Source organism: Daktulosphaira vitifoliae, unplaced genomic scaffold (assembly GCF_025091365.1).
Source record: "Daktulosphaira vitifoliae isolate Bord-2020 unplaced genomic scaffold, ASM2509136v1 Scaffold_1, whole genome shotgun sequence".
NCBI lineage: Eukaryota > Metazoa > Arthropoda > Insecta > Hemiptera > Phylloxeridae > Daktulosphaira > Daktulosphaira vitifoliae.
In genome coordinates, this window is record NW_026099572.1 from 9,433,337 (window position 1) to 9,454,771 (window position 21,435).

General features: G+C 30.2%; 1 protein-coding gene and 1 long non-coding RNA gene across 5 annotated transcripts in view; both read right to left on the reverse strand.

Annotated features, from left to right (window-relative positions):
• LOC126894276 (uncharacterized) overlaps positions 1 to 21,435 on the reverse strand; it is a 121,143-nt gene that overhangs the window by 20,925 nt on the left and 78,783 nt on the right. The gene's annotated exons all lie outside the window — the stretch shown is intronic.
• LOC126894282 (uncharacterized) lies at positions 18,384 to 19,621 on the reverse strand. Its single transcript, XR_007701372.1, has 3 exons — positions 19,490 to 19,621; positions 19,383 to 19,425; positions 18,384 to 18,414 (listed from the first exon to the last, which is right to left on the reverse strand). It is a non-coding gene; the product is annotated as an uncharacterized LOC126894282 (long non-coding RNA).

Below are 21,435 nucleotides of genomic sequence, written 5' to 3' on the forward strand. Positions count from 1 at the left end.
AAAAATGTATACGTAATGTGATTTTTCAGATTCCCCAATATACAACAGGTTGTTTTTTGATTGCTTTTCTATTTTTAATTTCTTGCGGAATCGGAATATATGATGAGCTTGCGAGGGGCGTATACTTGTATACACTGAGCATAAAGCCGTCGATATGCGATAAAGTAATGCCGCTACCCTCCACTCAGTACGTGCCTTCCTTGGCAAGCATAACCTCAAAATCATCATCAACCGCATACCCGATATCCGTATCGGATAGCAATGCCCTAGCCCATGTCTTGAAGGCACGGACTTCGGGCGGTGCTTCCGATCGCGGTATATGGTATGAGGCCTCCAATTTGAGATTATACTTGATCAGATGGTTACCTACGATTTCAGCGAGTCTGACGACCAGGTCGAGTTTCACGGCGCGCAAAAAATCTCGATAGCTTGCGAAATTTTCCACGCTCTTCCGCTAAAACCAAACGGCCCTCCGCTCTAACGCGGAATCGATTTCGGTGAAATCACGGGTATTCATCAATTGCATTCGTAACCTTTTTGACCTGAGCGAGCTGATGTTTGCTCTACAACGCTAAGCCACCTAACGTGATGAAACAGATGTAAGCGAAGTAGCTTTAATCGAAAATAAAATAAATTATTTATGTATTGAAATAATAGGCTAAAGTATAAAGATATTGGTAGGAGTATAGTTATTGACACTTTTTTAACTAATTTAGTTATAAGGGATGATGTTTTGGTTTAATAAATTCATTTGCTTATTTGTTATTCTAAAAATTAGGCAGATTACCAGAGAAATATGCTTACCTAAGCGTCTGGTAACCGATGATAGCTATGTTCTCATAGAAATATTTGTCATAATTTCAATGTAACGTCTCATTTTAGAACCACATTTGGCTGCACCTATTCCCTAACCGACCGATCGGAGAGTAAATGCATACCACAGTGATCATTACTGTCTAATGGTACCTTTGATTTTAATAATACAAAGACGGCATCGCAATTGTTCTCATATAAAATTACATGTTTCATCCCAACCCCTTCATTAGGTTAAATTTTTATTACCCCTCCTTCTTTCTGACATGATGAAGGATGTTTTCGTCGTTCCCCTTCCCATTGCATTAGGTTAGTTTACGTAAAATTTAATAACCCCGAATGCATTTTTTTACCACAAACTGATCAGTGGGAGGTTGGGTTGGGTTAGGTTGAAGCGATGGGGCCTAGCACTCTTTACTTTACCCTACTAACATTCAGTCAAAATATTTAAAGTATATTTTTAACTCTGATGAATATTTCTTGTAAACCATTTATTCATAATTAACAACAAATTATCTTCTAAAAAGTTTTGTATCCAGCACTTCATTTTTTAGACATGTTTCCCATAAAAATAACAACTACTTTATAATTTTTTTATAATTTCGCCGTAAAAATTACAATACTAAATTAATAATAATCCAATTTATATTCATTGAAATGCTATAATTGATATTTATTCATATATTATGCTTATAAATCATAGAACTACTAATTAGTAGTAATGAAAGATATAGGAGTTAATTTTGCTTGTGGAATAATCCACCAATTCTTAAAATTAAACACTATCTACAGATTTGCATCGAAGCGATTCTTACAATAGTGATTTTAATCACTGTCAGATATCATCTATACTTGTCCCAACTATGCCACTTCCACACTGTGCCACGAGCCCTCTGTACTACGATTTATTTTTAAGTTTTATAAAGACCAAAGTAGTCATTAACTTGAAGTAATTTAAATTTTTAAATACAAAAATGTATGTATTTATTTTTTTACTACTTACTATAATAATCTGAATTCGTAACGATATCTAAGTAATAAATAAGTTACAATAAAATATTTTTAGTATAATCCAATGCATATAAGTCAAATAAATTATTATTTACATTGAAAATTCAGGAGGATTTCTTCAACTAAAAAAAATTACATTTCATGACTAATTAAATAATTATATGATTTATAAAATTGTATATGCTTAAACATAATTTTTTGTCATCTTTAAATAGAGCTTTACTTTAAGTTTATATAATGAACTTAACGTTGAAATAAATATAGCCCTCAGAACTTACCTTCTTTGTACGGTATTTAAAGTCAAGGAATGAAATATGATTTTTGTGTACAAATCGGAAAGTTAAGTTATATGAATTGCTGCAAAAAAATATTTTCAAGGGCACGTTATTTAGAAATTGGTGTCTAATTCATAGTTAAATGACGTGTAAAAGGTATACTGCTACTCAATAAAAAAATTTCGAAAATCCTTATAACTCTAAATAGAGCTTTAATTAAAATTTAATTAGAGTGCTCAGTAAATTAAAATACAGGTCAATTGTTATGATCAATTACAGTTAATTGTTATATAATTTTTGAATACATATCACTTATTTTATACAGTCCACTCTCTACTCCTTTCTCCTGCATGATTAGAGACATCAGGAAAAAAGTTAATTAACTCACAAATTGTCACCTAATTAAAATTTTTCCTGTATGTAAAAACTCATATTACATATTTTTTTATGTGTATTTTAAAGTTTTATTAAGAGATATTAGCCTCTAACTTGAAGTTATATTAATATTTAAATATCAAATTCTATGTTTCTTAATTCCATTTCCCCTTCTTATTATTATAATCTGAAGACATATTCTTATCTAAATTACCGGACAATAGATGGAATTTAATTTTAAATTAATTTGAATTAATATATTGTTAAATAAATACCATTTAACCCATATGGTATATTAACCACAATAATGATAATTGAAGTGATTGATATGTAAAACATATCATATCCCGTATCTAAATTAAGGGACAGGAATAATATACACGTGAGTACTTAACCTATGCACACACTAAAATAAAATTTTTACTGGTCAATTTATTCAAAAGTAGGATTGCGTTGGATATTGTCGCTATTACGTTAGTAGAAAAACTTTATTGTGCACAAGGACGAAAATATTCCATCTTTGAAGTAGTGGCTTGGTTATGTCATAAATTTAGTAACAGGAGAGGACGGAATCTTTAAACCACGAATGATTCTTTTCGATAAGGAGTTAGGTTTTTGTGTACTTTGCCAATAGAAAAAAATTAATTTTACAGTTTTTGTAGTTGTGGCGGTCGAATGTTCTAGAATGTTCAGCCGCTACCGCCTCTAGAAGATTCGTCGCTCTATATAAGCGTGTGGCGGTCGAATGTTCTAGAGAGTTCCGCCGCCGCCTCTAGAAGATTCCTCTAACTATTTAAGGGCAAGATCGTCGCTCCAGTCAATCAATCGATCAGTCAATCACTTACGCACTCTTTCTTAAACGCGCTTCGTCTCTCGCTGTTATTTCTTAGTTCGTTGTAGTATAGTATAGTTGTTATTAAATCGTAAAAGTGTTTATTACTTCTATATATTACACCTCGCTACATAGTCATTTGTAAAAAATACATTTATATATTTGATTTGTATAATAATTATTATTTGTTAAATATTTGTATTCAATTCGATATAATATTTTATTGTTTGTTTATTTATTTTTATATATAAGTAAGAATTTTTTTTATTTAAAAACTGTTAACTACTAAATTATCAATAGATAAATAAGACAATTCTTGAAGGCCAGTATACCTGTACGGTATAGCTTTCATTTATGTTAGTATTGTTAATAAGCAGATGGTAGGATTTCACTCCACTGGCAAAAAATCAGTCACCGAATAAATGTCATACTAGTCGTACATAGTAAAAATTTGTTTTATTGATTTCAAGCATAATCGGCTCAGTTGGCTACATTCGCAACACATCCTTCAATAAATAAATATTAAATGGAATGTTATAATGTATGTATGTATTTAATAAAATTCCAAATTTTTTCCATAGGAATTGGAAATATAATTGTTTTATGTATAATTTAAAGTTCTTTATTCAAGTTCTTACCTAGATCTTTATTGATATCTAAAAATATATATAAACATAGAATTAGCGATTTTCAAACGTATTCTATGTATAATATTTTTATTTTTTATGACATCACTATACATAGATACCTACCGTTTATTGTCTTATTGTGATATGCTTTAACTATGAGAGTTTTGAGAAAAATTAGGGTCAACATTGGCATTAGACATAAGACGCCTAAGTGGCTCATTTTTCGCATAATTAGTTAGGCAGTGGGAGACAACAAATGGAGCATTATTTCTTGTTGCGCGCTGAGGTACTCTGAAACATATGAGGGATAACAGGCTTGGCAAATTAATATTACCATTCAATAAACCAATTAGGAAATTAATTCCAGCATTGCGCCTACGCTCAGCTAATGAGGATAGGCCAAGCAAATACGACACAGGGGTATAATCGTGATTTGGACAGACTATGTTGATCGAGTAGCTGACAAAACGTAGGAACTTTCGCTGAACTCGCTCAATCTGTAGCGAGCCCAAGTCAGTATAAGAATTCCACACTACACTGCCATATTCTAGAATAGGTCTGACTATAGAACAGATTAGCACTTTAAGTGAAAGTCCTTGCTTGAAATCTTTGGCCAAACTCATAATAAAACCTAACGCTTTAAATGCTTTACAGCAAACATAATCAATATGAAGCATAGGATCAAGATTATAACTAAACTTAAAGCCTAGATCTGTAATGGAGTTAATATGAGATAACTCACGCGAGATATTTACTGGAGTAATACTTTAGTGAAACACAAAAGGATGTTTTGTTCTATGATACGTAAAGACCTTGCATTTGGTTAAATTAAGTGACAATCCCATTGAGTTTGACCATTCAGAAAATCTATTAAGGTCATCCTGTAATTTCAAACAGTCATCATTCGAGCTTACACGCATAAATAGTTTGATGTCGTCGGCAAAACAAAGAAAATGACAATAGTGAAAACTTTATGCACACAGTTTAAGAATAAGGAAAATAAAATAGGGGACAAGTGACCTCCCTGGGAGACACCAGAAGACGCTAAAAATATATTAGACTTAACGCCGAAAACTTTTACCCATTGGTATCGGTCACAAATATAGGAACTAATCCAAGATAGTAGTGGTTCACCAAAACCATATTGTCTAAGAACAGTAATAAGGGTCGTATAATCCACAAAGTCAAATGCTTTACTGAAATCATTGTATATAACATCTACTTGTAATTGATTTTGGAAAGCATTAAAAAAATATTTGGAGAACACAAGATTACAAGTGGAAGATGAGCGACCCGGACGAAAGCCATGCTGATCTTCCATTAAAATGTTATTAACAGGTCTTTGAATTCCATTAAGTATAAGGAATTCAAATATTTTTGATATGTGGGACTGTATAGCTATAGGACGGTAATTTGAAATTAGACTAGGGGAGTCCGTCTTGAATACCGGTGTAATGGAACCTAGTGTAAGCATAGATGAGAATAAGCCTTCGTCTAATGAACGCCTAAATAAGATCCATAGAGGATATGCCAATAATTCCCTTAGTTCATATAAAAATTTACCGGATAAGCCATCTGGACGCACACCTCGTAAGTTTGATAATTCAAGGTAAACATCATCAACACTGAAGTATACGTTGTTAGGAAGGTCAAAGGTGGGAATATCTAGTTGGTCAATTAAGACATTATTTTTCTTAGCACTGTAAACCGAAAAAAAGAAGTCAGAAAATAGATTTGCAGACGTAAGCTCATCAAAAGAGCATACGTCGTTGTAGGACAAAATTTTAGGTATATTGCAAGATGACCGTTTGCTATTAACATATTTCCAAAATTCATACGGTTTATCTTTGAGTAGTTTTTCAGCATTACTAATGTGTTCACGATACCATTTTTTAGAAATATATTTAAATTTGGCACGAAGAAATGAAAATTCTTTATAGCATGACATGATGGAAGGGGACTTAAACTTAGCATGAGCTTCCCTTTTTTGACGCAGTATTATTTTGAGCTCAACACTAAACTAAGGAGGAATAGTGGGTTCATAAAATTTACATTGAGGAACAAAGTCAAGGATAGATTTATGAAGAGCATCATAAAATATATTAGTAGCGTTGTTAGCATTGTGAGGGAGAAATGTGTTATACAAGTCGTAAGAAGAGATAAATTGCCGAATTCTATTGTAACCAGCTCTCTTGAAATTATAGAACAGATGGCTGAGATCGAATCTAGGAAAACAGAAATTGATGCTTAAAATTAGATTTAGTGCAGGGTGATATGCGTCAACAGGCACAAGTAGATCACAAGATTTTTCAACACTTAACTGCTTATTAGAGCTAAAGATAGATCCAAAATATTATTAGAGGCATTACGTATGTCATTGGCTTGGAAAAACCCACTTGTTGCGAATGATTCAGGTACACATGGAATAAGAATAAGATAATCCATTACTATTGTTGTCCCAAGAGATCTCAGGGAGATTGTAGTCACCACAGATAATAAAAATGTGATCAGGATACTTTGTTATCAAAGATTCAACGGCATTTTTATGTGATTTATAAGTATTAGGGGGAGAATGGGGAGGCAAGTAGACCCCGCCAATAATATAGTTCAAGGTACCAACAGTAAGACGAACAAAGACGTGTTCAACATTCAGTTGATCAACTAGGATGAGGTAGGAGGGAATACCTTTGCGAATGCCAATGAGGACTCCACCACCACGATTACAATTACTAGTATACATACATCTGTCATATCTAAAAATATTATAGTTAAAAAGCCCAAGTTCAGAATTAGAAAATTGACTAGTAAGCCAAGTTTCAGTGAGTACAATGAATAAACAATCTAAAGAAGAAACATTACAATTAAAATGAGGTAGTTTTGATCTGAGTCCAAGACAGTTTTGGTAGTAACCAGACAGTGGACCATGAAAAATCGATGGTGTTATGAGAGGATGCGCAGTTGGAGTCCTCCGTTTTTTGAAGAAATTTTACCTACTTTTGGCAGCCCATTTTCAAATAAAATTCGCAGACCAGGTTCGCTTTCGTTGGTTCTCCGGACAAGCTCCAAGTGACACTCACGCAGCAACTTGCGTTGCAAATTTGTTTTATCGTTGACTATTCGAAAGCCATCAGGGAAGGAACAACCCGAGCGCCTTGCTGTGTTGTAGGCCGATAATAAGTGCATAGCGGACTGCTTATTATCGAAAATAGCTTTAATTGGGCGAGGTGTATCTGCACGAGCTTTACTGAAGCGAATGAGTTTTGGATTTTGTGGAACAGAATCACGAAGAGATTGAAGTATATTCTGTACCGTCAGTTTATCTTGTGTAACACGCTCAGATGCGATACCAGAAGACAGATCAGGAACTCCATAAAATATTAAATTAGATTGACACTTTTCCCGTTCAAAAGTTTCTTGAAGGGCTTCAACACAACCGTTTTTAGTAGTTCATCGTAATTATTAGATTCGAGACAAGCAATTTTTCCCTTGAGAATATCAACTTCTTTACATAACCTTACATTCTCGGCTTTCAACTCAAGCATTTGGTTGGAAATGCGGGTGAAATCCGCCTTCAGATCACGATACTGTTTGTCTTGAAGTTCAGAAAGCGCTTTGTTAGAAGTCAACATTTCCTTCTTAAAGTCTTTCAATGCACCCATCAAGTCTTCATTAGATATAGGGGTAGGTACTTTACTAACGGAAGCCTTTAATGTAGCTTTAAATAGAGTATCCTGTTTTAAAGGCATAGTGATTTTTAGAGATATGAGATGTAATTGAATTGATAAACGACGATGACCAGCGTTGAAGTCACGAGAAGGTTTGACTAACTAGGTTTGACTAGGTTGTGATATTGGTACCACAATTATAAAAAAAATAATGGACAAATTGAATAACGGTGAAACCCAGCGTTAAAGTCCCCAAGTAAACAGCTGATCAGCAGTATTAGACTAATGTAAAATAAAATGTATGAATTTATAAAAGTGATAACGTACCAGTTTGTCAGACGAGGCGTAAAACACAAAACCATATATATAAGAAAACCGTGATAATAGGGCACAAAAATATCCGAAACGACACTCAATTAAACACAAAAGACTAATTAATGAATAAAAACAAACTGCGGGTAAATTAATCCACAAATTACAAAACAAATGTTAATTACTAACAAAAGCAAATATGTACTATATCATCGATATACCATTTTAAGAAATGATTATTGTTGATGATAAAAATTGACGATAATGACATTCAAAAACTCTGGAAAATTTGTGTTAGCTCAACATTTCAGCATTTGAAGTAATTATAACATTATAAATATACATTTTTAATTTTTACTAATTTTATGCATTTTTCCCCCAAGACAAAACTCTGATATTGCCACTGCTCTCGTAGTATTACTACGTAACTATCAATTTTATTGGAACTGTAAAACCCATTTCTGTCTCTATTTATTTATAAATATATATTAATAAGTATACTTTGTGTAATTATAATTAACATTTTATTGTACTATTTAAGGTTTATAATCGTTTCAAAAAAAAAAACACTTTCAAAGGCAATATAACGAAAAAAAAAACACAAAAACTAAAAAATAATAATAAAAACATCTTGCTATCCCGTATACAAAAATTCATATTTACAGTAAAAAATATCGTAAAAGAATTAACAAAATAAATACCAAGAAACCACCCCAAATATTATAGTAGCCTCCAGTACCTTCATTCGACTGTCTATGATACTGAATTAAGCAGAAAATGTTAATAACATTATTTTAATAAAAAATTTACGTATACAATATATACAAAATAAATTTTTGAGTCTTACACTAAAAATAAATAGTTATAAAATGAATCATTACATTTCCAAATATTATTAATATACCTGTTTGAATGTCAGGGTTATCGTATACAAAATTGCATAAAGGACAACGGTAGCTTCTCTTATCAAATTTCCAAGTATCTATACAACCTTTGCAAAATTTATGTGTACAGACTCCTATTGATGTATCTGGATTATTATCCCAACAGACGGAACATGTCTCTAAACAAAGTGATATTTTAGTTTGATACAATTTTTTTTACATCAAATTATAAACTTAGCTACGCAATGCCTCTTTTGCCAAAAATATCACTTGGCTTATTTATAATAAATATTCATTAAATATCTAATATATTTAATAAAATAAAAAGTTAACTAAGTTTTAACTTACGATCTGCATTTTCGTTATCGCCTTGAACATCATAAGATTTGTAAATACATGAATAAATATATATAATATATATCAAAGACTAATTTATAAAATCAATAATATACTATACTGTCCTAGATAATGTATGTGTACATCCTTATAACTGTGATGATTTATATATATACAAAATATATGACAATGAGGGCCCTCAAAATTAGTTCCTCATAAAAACACTGCACGTGCACAAAAAAAAGAAAGCTTGTATAACGTTAAAAAATGAACGGATTGAAATATTTTTTTATGATATCTTGCAAATTGATCCCGTCTTGGGGCGAGTCTCATAAAAATTTCAAACATGAAGTTTTACAACGCTAGCGGCAAAGTTTTTCGATCTTTGTCAATAATATTCCTAGATTCACGTGACCAAGTAATTTAGTTAAAAAACATTTTCAAAATTGGAGCACGCTAAGTAATTTTCCCAGAAAATCATATATAATATTATCATGTATTTATAATACCATTCAATATATATTATTATATAATTTGACCAAATATTACTCCTCCAGGGGAAACACAGCCATATTGTTACGGGTTTAGCGAACCAGGGGCCCCAAGTTCCTCCTCTATAAGGTATGGAGAGTTCATCTTAGGGTTAACAACCCTACATCGTAAAAAATATCCTATTAAGAAACTACAAACAAAGCTTCGGACTAGAGATACGAATAACCCAAATGGAGAACAAAAACGGAAGAACAAGGAATTTAAAACCACGACTTGGAGCACCTTAAGCTTATATCGTGCGGAAGCATGTCAGACTCTTACAGAAATGTTCTGTCAGTATACAGTGTCAATTGCGGCATTACAAGAAATTAGATGGGCAGGAAAGGGACAGATAAATATTAACGACTACATTATTTACTAAATGGAACGGAGAATAGACATCATTTTGGGACGGGTTTTGTGGTCCATAAGAGCTATAAGTGAATTTAATCCAATATCCGAACGAATTTGCACGATAAGATTTAGAACTAAACCCAAAGAAATATGCCTAATTAATATATATGCACCAACGGAAAATAGTGATGAAGTAGATAAGTTTTGTCTCAAACTACAAAGAACGAGTAGAAATGTACAAATAGCACCAAAAATCAACATAGAAAAGCCAAAAGATGAAGAAAGAAGACAAAAATATACCACTGATATCACGGGTAAATTAAAGGAGAAACAAAAAACAAATGAGAGAATTTTGAACTAGAGTATCTTAAAAAAGACCATACATGAAGCGACTCACTGCACGTCAGGTGAACCGAAAAAACGAGAAAATAAATGGCTTAATAGTAATTGTAGGAAGACCGTAGAAAAAAGAAACAAAGCACCTCAAATACACCTCCAGCTTAAGACCCCTATAAGCGAAGAAAATTATGAAGCAGAGGGAAATCATGTAAACGAATCATACAGAGGGAAAAAAGAAACTATATGAATGAACTATTACATGAAACAGAACAAGACTGCACACAAGGAAGAACACGGAACTTTTTCCCAAAGATTAAAAAATACAAATAATTTAACCCTATGAGAGGTGACGACTTGGGCCACGCAACGGATTGTCGCCACCCTCATGGCTCCCTTGCAAAAGGAAATCGGGTCGCCAACCACTTAGGCGAGGGTCTTGATCATAAAAAGAAACAACACCCGGACCATAAGTGGATTTAAAAAAAAAGTAATAAGAAAACCAATAATATTAAACAATATTATTATAATAATAAAATTTAAATAATGATATTTATATATTCTAATAATATAGAAAAAAATATATGTATATATATATATATATATGTTGGGGCCAGGGACACTAAATATTATAGTGCGTACCCGAACCGGCTAATTGCACCAATACCGATCAGGCTGCGTAGTGTGGTGTATGTAAATAGAATCACTGGAGGTGGGTCAGAGGGGTCGTCTGCGCAGCAACCAGTGACCTATGTAGGCTCAAGTGTGTACTGTGTGTATATATGTTTTGTGTGTGCTCTTAAACTAAGTAAATAAATAATTTAAACCTTTTTACAACAATTAATAATAATAATTTAATGAATAACTTGATTAGATAATTTTAGTCCTTTTGGCTCAACAAATAATATAAATATGTACTCTAAAGCTATATAACAGAATAACAACAAAAAAAAATAAACTCACAATTTTGATGACAGTATTAAATCAGTTCAATAATTATAATAAACAAAATTTAATTCAAAATAAAATTCAATAATAACTACGCTAAATTGAGAAAAAGAAAACAAAAATCAATAATACATAAATTTCAATGGTAATCACAATTCGCAGAGATGATACCTAACACTAAAACAAGGATCACAATAATAACAAATGAACTTAAGACTAAAATTTGGTAACTCAAATTTAAATATCACAATTGACTAGCTTAATTTTACTAATTAGTAGCAACAATAAATCTTTCCGTCAACTAATTAGTAGCTTTAAGGAAGTCACAATTAGTGCAACAAGATTTTTGTAAACATTTTATTATCAATGTTATGATAGAAAAATAACTTCTTCCTGTTACAAAAAATTAAATTACGTTTTCAAAAAATATGCGAAATTCAACAATAGAAAAACAAAACAATGTGTATATACTGGTTGTTACGCAATACAATGTTGTACTATATTATAATGCGGTTATGTTCGTGTGCGGTGTGTAGTGTGTGAACAGCTGATCGGCCGGTAGTAGCGAAATCCACTACTACTTGCGTAGTAGGGAGTAGGTGTGGTGATAAAAGTTAGACCGGTCCGAGTACACTGGACTCGCGTGCGTACAACACACTATTTTGTTGCAGCTGCAACAATATATATATATACTAAGACATAAAGTGTTGTTGTAGACTATAGTACGCTGATACCTTGTAAATAAAACAGAATAGGTTTATTTGATGTCACCAGTGGTGGACATACTTTAGTATGTCAAAGACCGTTACCTTAAATCTAGAGAGAATTATTTAAAGGAAAAAAAAATAAGATACACGTGAATATTGAAGATATTCATGCAATAAAAAAATTTTTGTTGATTAAGAAAATTAAAGGGACTTTATTAAATTATTATAATTAAGTTAATAGTGGACAAAACCCGAAGGCAAAAACCACTCTGCAAATGAAGGGACAAAAGAGAAAAAAAAACAATTATTAAGACAAAAAAAATTTTAACCTACAACTTTTAAACATTACACATGAAGTGTCTTCCGCATCAGAACAAGTCCGTGTACTCCGGGCGCGGCGGATAATTTTTGTAATCAGGCCGGCCGGACCGTACTTGGGCACTGCGGGAATAATATATATATTTATATGTACTAAATATACATGACACATCACTGACCAATAACCTTGTATTTATCAATTATAGCTAAAATCCATGTACAGTTCATCAAAAAAATAAATTTAAAACAGAAAAAGGCTCAAAACAATATATTAAATAAAATAAAATAAGATACCCAGTCCCGGATGCGACTCCTCCTAAGATGGGGATCTCGGCCCCGGAAAATGGCCGACGCCTTGTTGAATTAATACATTATTAAAATAAACGACACACGAAAAAACAAAATAATGTTGGCTCTATGCACACAGCCAAAATACCACGACGGTGGTTCAAAAGGAAGAGAGCACAATTTTTTATTACACACCGGGCGAGACATAACGACGACGACGATTACGTTTGGGAGAGGGTATCGGCCTAACAATTTACAAAATATAAAACAGATAAAAGTACGAACAATACTAAAATTATACAGTTATCGACAGTGGTGGCCAGTGCATGTGTCATATAGGGAACGATAATTAAACTGATAAAGAATATTGTGTGTATAGCGTTTACCTTGACAGCAACAGTACAGTTTTTTGATTACACGGCCGGATATAACGTACGCGCGCCCATTAGCAAAGCAAACAGTAAATCTATCTATACCATAAAATTCACATTTTTTCACATTACACCTAATCTAAAAGCTGTCAAGGATATTGATGACAACATTTTACTAGACCCAATTGAGAAAGTAACAAGATGGAAAAACTACTTTGAGGAACTGCTCAATAGTGATGTACCAGTGAGACCAGTGCCAGCATGGATAGATCAAAAGGTAAACGACGTTTCCATACAAGAAGTCAGTATACGACAATGAACTATGGTGTTGGTGTAGAAGAATGAATAAAGAGACTCGAGAGTAGACAGGAGTACCAAGAATATCCAACTTCGTAAAGGCCCAAAGGATATAATGGTTTGGGCACGTGATGAGAAGTTCTAACTCAGAGAATCTTAAAGTGGCGACTGAATGGAAACCAACAGTAAAAAGGCCAAGAGGACGTCCAAAGAATCGATTGATAAATGGAATAAAACAGGATTTAGAGAAACTAGGGATACTAAATTAGGAAGAAAAAATAAAAGTTCGAGTGGAGTGGCATGCAGTGTCGGTGGTGGCAATTACTCTCGATGAGTTGTAATGGAAAGAAAAAGAAGAAGTGACCAAATATTACATCAAGTATAATTTATACCACATGTAAAAATAAATTGTTATAAAAATAATACCGAATTTGTGACTTTGTACAACGCCTAGATACATGTGTCATCACGCAACAATAAATTTTCAACCTTATTACACACCATACTAAGAAAAATGAGACAAATTTTACTGAAATGTCTACTAGGTACACTACTGGCTCTCGTGGTCTTTAATTATTTTACTCTAAGAAACATGAATATTACTCATGTATAAAAACTTTTTTATTTTTTATTTGGAGAAAGCGTATAATAGTGAACCAAGAGAAGTTTTAAAGTGGGAATTAATAAGAAAAGAAGTCCTAAAAAGGTACATCGCTAACGATATAGTGTAAATAGGAGAAAATATGGAAGAATTTAATCAAAGGTTAGATATGTGAAGATCAGCTCTTGAAGAAAATGATTTAAGAATAAAAAGGAGTAAGACAGAGTATACAGAATACGAATTTGACTAAGAACAACACGAGGTAGGTGAAATGAAGAGATCAGTGACAATAGGCAAAGACGTCATTGGAGAAGTGAGAGTTTTAAGTATTTAAGGTCAATTGTGCAAAAGAGTGGTGGTATTGACGAGGATGTAAGACACAGACTTAAGTGGGCGTGGTTGAAGTGGATAGAAGCGTCTGGCGTCTTATGCAATAAAAGAATTCCAATAAGGCTGAAAGGTAAATTTTTCAAGACTGTAGTGAGACCAGCTATGATGTATGATTCAGAGTGTTGGGCAGTTGATAAGAAAGTAGAGCAGAGAATAGTGTAGCAGAGTTGATAATGCTTAGATGAATGAATGGAGTGACTAGGGAAGATAGGATAAGGAATGAACATATAAGAGGGAGTATAGGTGTAACGTCAATCGTCGTTTAAGATGAGAAAATATAGACTTAGATAGTTTGGTCATGTTATGAGGAGAGAGTAATCGGAAGCGGAAAGAACAATTATAAAAATGAATGTTGAAGCAAGACCAAAAAATAAACGGAAGTATGTAATTGAATGCAATTCATAAAATTAGTATAATTTTTTTTAATAAACGAAAAATTCAACATTTTAATAATAATAAATATAATTTGAAATTATGTTTTAGATTTAACTTACGTTTTTTATTCTGGTTATTAGCTGATATATCATCTGCTTAAAAAACACAAACAATTATACATACAGAGTGACTGGTAAATTATAAACCAATTGTTACTTTCAAAATAAATACAAAAATTAAAAATTGTTTTTTTTAGTTACGTAAATTTCTTGATATATTGTCTATAATTTGCAATTTAAAATCATCCCTTTAATTTATAGGGATGACATCAGTATTTTTTCAAATGGTAACACCTATAATTTACTATTTTATTTAATATTTAATGATGTAATAATGATATTCTCATTTGTTTACTATGGTGTTGAAACCTCTATTGAAAAATGTTTAAAATCAGAGCACACTAAAAAATTACCCGAGAAAAGTTTTTTTTCTTTGTAATATAACAAGAAAAAAAAATATAATAAGATATATATAGATGTATAAGAGTACACATAATACATTAATATATATCTGTGGCTTGGTGCAAGAAGGGCCAATGTCACGTTTTGTCGAAATTGAGATTATCAGGACAATCTTATTTTTTAATTTTTGTTCTTCTGTTGATAAAACGGTCAATGTATTCGAATAAATGTGACCAACTTAGCGTAAAGATTGGCCATTTTGATTTTAACGAGGAGTTAGTGTTGTTATTTTGAAAATAAGGCTTATCAATACAATATATCAAATGGACATTTGTGACATTGGCCCTTCTTGCACCAAGCCACAGATATAATTATGTATTTTTCTATTATACGATAATAATAAATTTTATTTTTCTGTACAGTTTATTCTATCACATTTTGGTATGTTGTAGCAATTATTGAAAATTAAGAATTGTTAGTTAAAAGGGAGGAAAACGTGAAACCTAAGTAACACTTAATCTTATTTAATCTAAGTGTTATTCAAGAAGAAGCTCAACAGAATAATACTTTTATTTAATTCCTATATATTTTATTGATTTAAAAATTTGATTAAGATTTAACTTACTTTCTTCGTTTAGATTATCGCCTGGGACACCATATGATTTCAAACATAAGAACAAATAAATATATTTATATATAAACTTATAACCATATGTTTTTTAATTTGAAAAATACATTTTAATAATATTTATCAAAATATGAATCATAAGATCGAAGAGACCCTAAAAAATCGGCACAGCTTTCCTAGACTCCCTAAATTAATCATTTAAAGACTTGTTCAAATTCAAAAATAAAATTACACAAAACTTTATTTATTTCTTATGTAGATTTACTGTACGCTAATGGACATTTTTGTAGAAGTATGTCATAAAAATAACATTTGAATTCTGTTGCGGTTAATGCTCCGTGTATAGAAAACGACGCGGGACCGTGTCAATTCTTTATTAAAATATACAGTTACTTAAGTTTTAACTTACGTTGTTCATTTTGGACATCGCAATTAATACCACATGCTATCAAAATAGATATATAAAATATTATTATTTATTCTATCCTATCGTTCAATAATATATTTAATTAGATAGCTATTTATTATATCATACATTTCTGTATTGTGTATTATAACGACACTACACGTAAAAATAAATCGTTATAAAAAATGATACTGAATTTGTGACTGTGTACAACACCTGGAGACATGTCTCATCGCGCAACAATATTTTTTCAATCTTACTACACACCATACCAAGGAAAATGAGACAAATTTTACTGAAATATCTACGATGAACACTGCTGGCTCTCGTGGTCTTTAATTACTTTACTCTGTGAAACATGAATATTATTCATTGAAAAGTATAATATTTTTATGAGATAAATACTATAAAATTCATTTTTCTACCGTATTTTAAATGGGTAGACATTATCTTCTATAACTCTGCGCCACTAAAATTTTTTACTCTGAATTACGAAAACTACATTTCTTTTTCTAAAATAATACTAGTGCTTATAACTCTTGTTCGCATAAGAAATATTTAATGTTTCTGTCGGTAGCTTAAATATTTTATAGCAAACTAAAAACACTCTATTTTAGCTAACAATGTGAACTGTATTTTTACGATAAGACTTTACATTTTTCATATAAATAAAACTTTACGTACACAAGACTTACAATTCGATATCTGTTTTTCGACTGACTACTAACAAAAGAGGCTTACGACACACTACCTCCTGTCTACTCAATAATAATATAGATTTTGTATCCTCAATATCAACCAATTTTAATAGTCATAAATATAATTTGAAATGAATGATTCAGTTTTAACTTACGTTTTTCATTTTTGTTATCGGCTGGGATACCATCTGCTTAAAAAATATAAAAAATAATATATAGAGAGTGATGAATTTATTATAAACCTTTCCATTATTCGCAAAATAAGTATAATAATAGAAAAAAATGTTTATTTAATTTTAGTAACATATATTTTTTTATTTAATAGCTATAAATTACTTTTTGAAATTAGCCTTTATAAATTAAAGAGATGTCATCTTAATTTTTTTCAAAAATGGCAAAATATATAATTTACTAGCTTCTTTAACAAATTATGATGAAATATGATGAAGAATAGTAAATAACAACTTTCGGGCCAGTATTACGAAGATATTCTCATTTTAAATCTTTGCTGAGTAGAAGTATACGGCCGAGAAATGACTAAGACCAAAAATATTATCACTTTCTCATCACCACGGGACAGAATTATAATTTTTTAATAACTTTAGTCATTTTATGAATTAAATCATTATCATTAAAAAAACTAGTCAATTGTGTACGTTGCCATTTCAAATAAAAAAGTTAACACCCCTATTATAAGGGACGATTCTAAAAGGTAATTATTAGCTGATAAATCAAGAAATATATGTAAATGAAAACAGCAAAATTTTCTTTTCAATATTGTATTTATTTTGAGAATAATCGAGTGGTTTATGATAAAACGATCACTCTGTANATCGAACCCCGTACACCCAAACATAGTGTAGTGATTATGTAATGATCGAGAATCTTCGCGACGGATAGGAAACACAAAATGCATATACGCGCGAATGTTCTCGATCGATCCGTAAGAGAATCTTCTAGAACTCAACACAATATAAAAAGGCGTGACGTAACAATAACGTCTATCAGTTAGTTAACCAGTCGTCAGTTAATCGGTTAAGTAGTTAAGTACACATAGTGCATTAATATAATTTTCTTAGTGTTTAAGCAATAAACCGTTTATATTTTTTCTGCTATATAAATTAGTGTTTTTATTTATTTTAAATCAATAAGTGAAGCACCAAACATACGTTTCTACCCACTAAGCCCAGTCGTCCTATTGAAATTTAAAATAAAGTATTTGTAATGCCGTAGCATGAATCATAAGGTCGAAGAGACTCTAAAAAAGTGTTACATGCTTTCTTAGACTCCCTAAATTAATAATATAAAGATTTGTTCAAATCTAAAAATAAAACTACACAAAATATTTTTTAAATATATTTACTGTCCATTTATAGATATTTTTGTGAAAATGCCATATAAAAAAACATTTTTTTTTTTACTTCATCTTTACTATTATGTTATTCAATAATTGATTATTTACATCATCAGATTCAATAAGTTCATAATTAATTTAACTAAAAATTACTACTTGGATTCTTTTTAGAAATTCTTTTTAGATAATCATTTTGATTATCGGGTGGAATACCATATGCTTTCAACATACATAAATTAGTATACATATATAATAATTACTTCATTTATATTATCATATTGTCCAAAAATTGATTGATTTTATAATTACATTTAATAAGAAATATGAAATTCATATATCTAAATACTTTTAACGTATAAAACCAAACTATTCAACCGTATTATAAGTGAGTGGACATTATCACCTATGACACTTATTCGCTAAATTTTTGTATTCTGAATTACGAATATCACATTCCATTAAAATCATATCAGTGCGTACAATTTTTCATCGTAAAAAAAAAGTTCAATAATAATAAATATAATAGGTGTAGCATTAATCGTGGATAAGATGAAAAAAATAGACTTAAATGGTTTGGTCATTATATGAGGAGAGATGAATCGGAAACGGTAAGAACAGTTATAGAAATAAATGCTGAAGGAAGATCAAAAAAAGGTGGAGGGATGTTATTGAATGCGATATGAGGACGGCTGATATGAGCGTAGTTGATGTGGGATATCAAGTCAAGTGGGAGTTTAGGATAAAGTGTCTGACCCTAAGTAGTTGGGATTAAGGCGAAAAAAAAAGAATGAGTTATAACTAAATTATAAATTTCTAATATTTTTATTTTAAAAACAAGTTTAAGTTCTTTCAATAATTTTACTTAAATATTACAGATTCTCATACCGTATTTCTATCATTAAAAAAATTCATTGTTTCTTCACCTCCACAAAAAAATAAAAAACTTAAATATGTATTCATATACTTTGATAATAATGTTTATTACCAGAGAAGTAATTATTTTATAAGCAATTTAATTTACTAAATTGATTATAGTAATTTAGTTAAAATCCAACCACTGGATGATCTCTCCACAAGTTAATGTTTTTTTTTTTTATTACTTGTATATAATAATAATTTATATTAATTTATATTAATTGTTATTATATGAATTGTATCATTTTCTATAATAATAAAAAAAAAATTACCTGCGAAAAAAAACAAACACAAACTCAGTAAGACTGGATAATTCTGTAAAATAATGAAAACATAATTATAATCAGAATAACTTATTGTAACATTACAATGTACAGACCATTTTTATTTTTTGCCTTTTTTTTATGCTATACTTCCACAATTTTCTTTTAATAAATATCGTATCAAAAATAATTGTCTTTATAAAAGCTTATTATTGATCAAAATTTAATAAGTAAACGTTAAAACTGAATTATTTATTCACTACAATATATAAATATACAGAGTGACTAAGATATTTGGTATATATATATATATTACTAATGACTCGTTTAAACATCTCTACACTACTTAAAGACACATAAATTAAAATCAAAATATATTAAATTATCTACTGTATATTATACTTTAAGTTATAGGTTCATCAATAGATTTTATATCAAAATTTTTGAATAGTCAACTCGTAAAATGGCTTTCTATATTGATACTAACAATATTTCTTCAATTTTTTGTAATTCTAAACAAAACTTTCAGTTCACACTCGCTATTATCAGTATTTTCGATAGTATATAGAAAATTTTGTGATTCGTATTTTATTTTTATCTGTTTCCACATAGTGTGCAAAATTGTTATCATCTGAGTTAAGAGAATTAGCAACAAAATTCCATTTATTTTGATTAATTGATTATTTAGGAATAATAGAGTTATTTAATTGAATACAAATATCACTATCTTAAAACCGGCTTTTATAAATGAATTTATTATTTTCTGTTAGACTACATTTCTTTAAGATTCATCAGACAGTATTATACCTACAACGAGTATTTCATTATTTTTGATGTTATCTACTAAATTATTAATTATTATATCTTAATAAAATATTTATAATGTTCATTTGGTAGTAAAAAGTGTATCTTAGTTAAACTTAAATCAATATCATAGTTATGAGTGAATCTGTTATCAAATTTTGGACAAAAAATCATTAGGTTGCATACATTTTAGTACATAAAGTATGATGTAGTCCTATTGGGTGCAGTCTTTGTACGTAATCTCAAAAAATGTAATCAGATACCCTCAGAATTTCTTATATAAACAAAAAAAATATATTTGAATATTTGAATTCAAAACTCATTGTGCAATGGGCTGTTATGTAAAATTCAATAAAATAATAATTAACTATAAAATTAATAAGTATATAGAAATTGTAACATTTTAAACGTAGAACTCAATTGTATAACTTTTAAATTTTTAGATTAATATTTTTTACTTAGTTAATAAAAACGGTTAATTCGTTAAGTTAAGAAAAAAATTTTTTTTTTAAATTAAACATTCTTTTATTTATGTAATGATATTTTTTCAACTAAAATGTATACCTTATTTTTGTATTATTATCTGCTTTATAATATATATTTTACTAAAAAAAACAACCCAGCACAGGAGGGTCGTAGCATTGGTAACGTGGTATAGTTGAGTTAAGTATAATGATATATGACAGTGATAAAAATCACTATCATAAAAAACGCTTCGATGCAAATCATTAGATAGTGATATTATTAAAGAAAATTATTTATAGAGTCTTGGAAGCATAGATGAAAAGCAAAACATTTTTTAGCTTCAATGCGAAGCTGAGAAGCTATTAATTTTGGTATATTTTTTTCATAAATTTAACCCTTAACCTGCCCACAAGGGGAGATTTAAAATAACCACTTTTTCACAAAAAATTTTCTTTTTCAACTTAAATTTTGAAAGTGTTCCGGAAGGTCTGACGCTTTTATATATATCTTAAATTAAAGCTAATGTAATATACTTTATTATGCAAAAAAAAAATTTCGGACTTTATTTTATCTTCATGGTGAAAACAGACATCAAAGTTTATTAAAAAAATACGATTTTTGTAAAAAAATTCTTTTTTATATTTTTAACTTTATAATGCTATAACTTTTTGAAAGATGTATGGATCAATATAAATTTTTTTTTATAGATGCATGATGTCTTTACCTATCATTTGGTATATATTTTTTTTATATCTGACCCTTTACCTGCCCACAGGGGGGGATTTAAAATGAC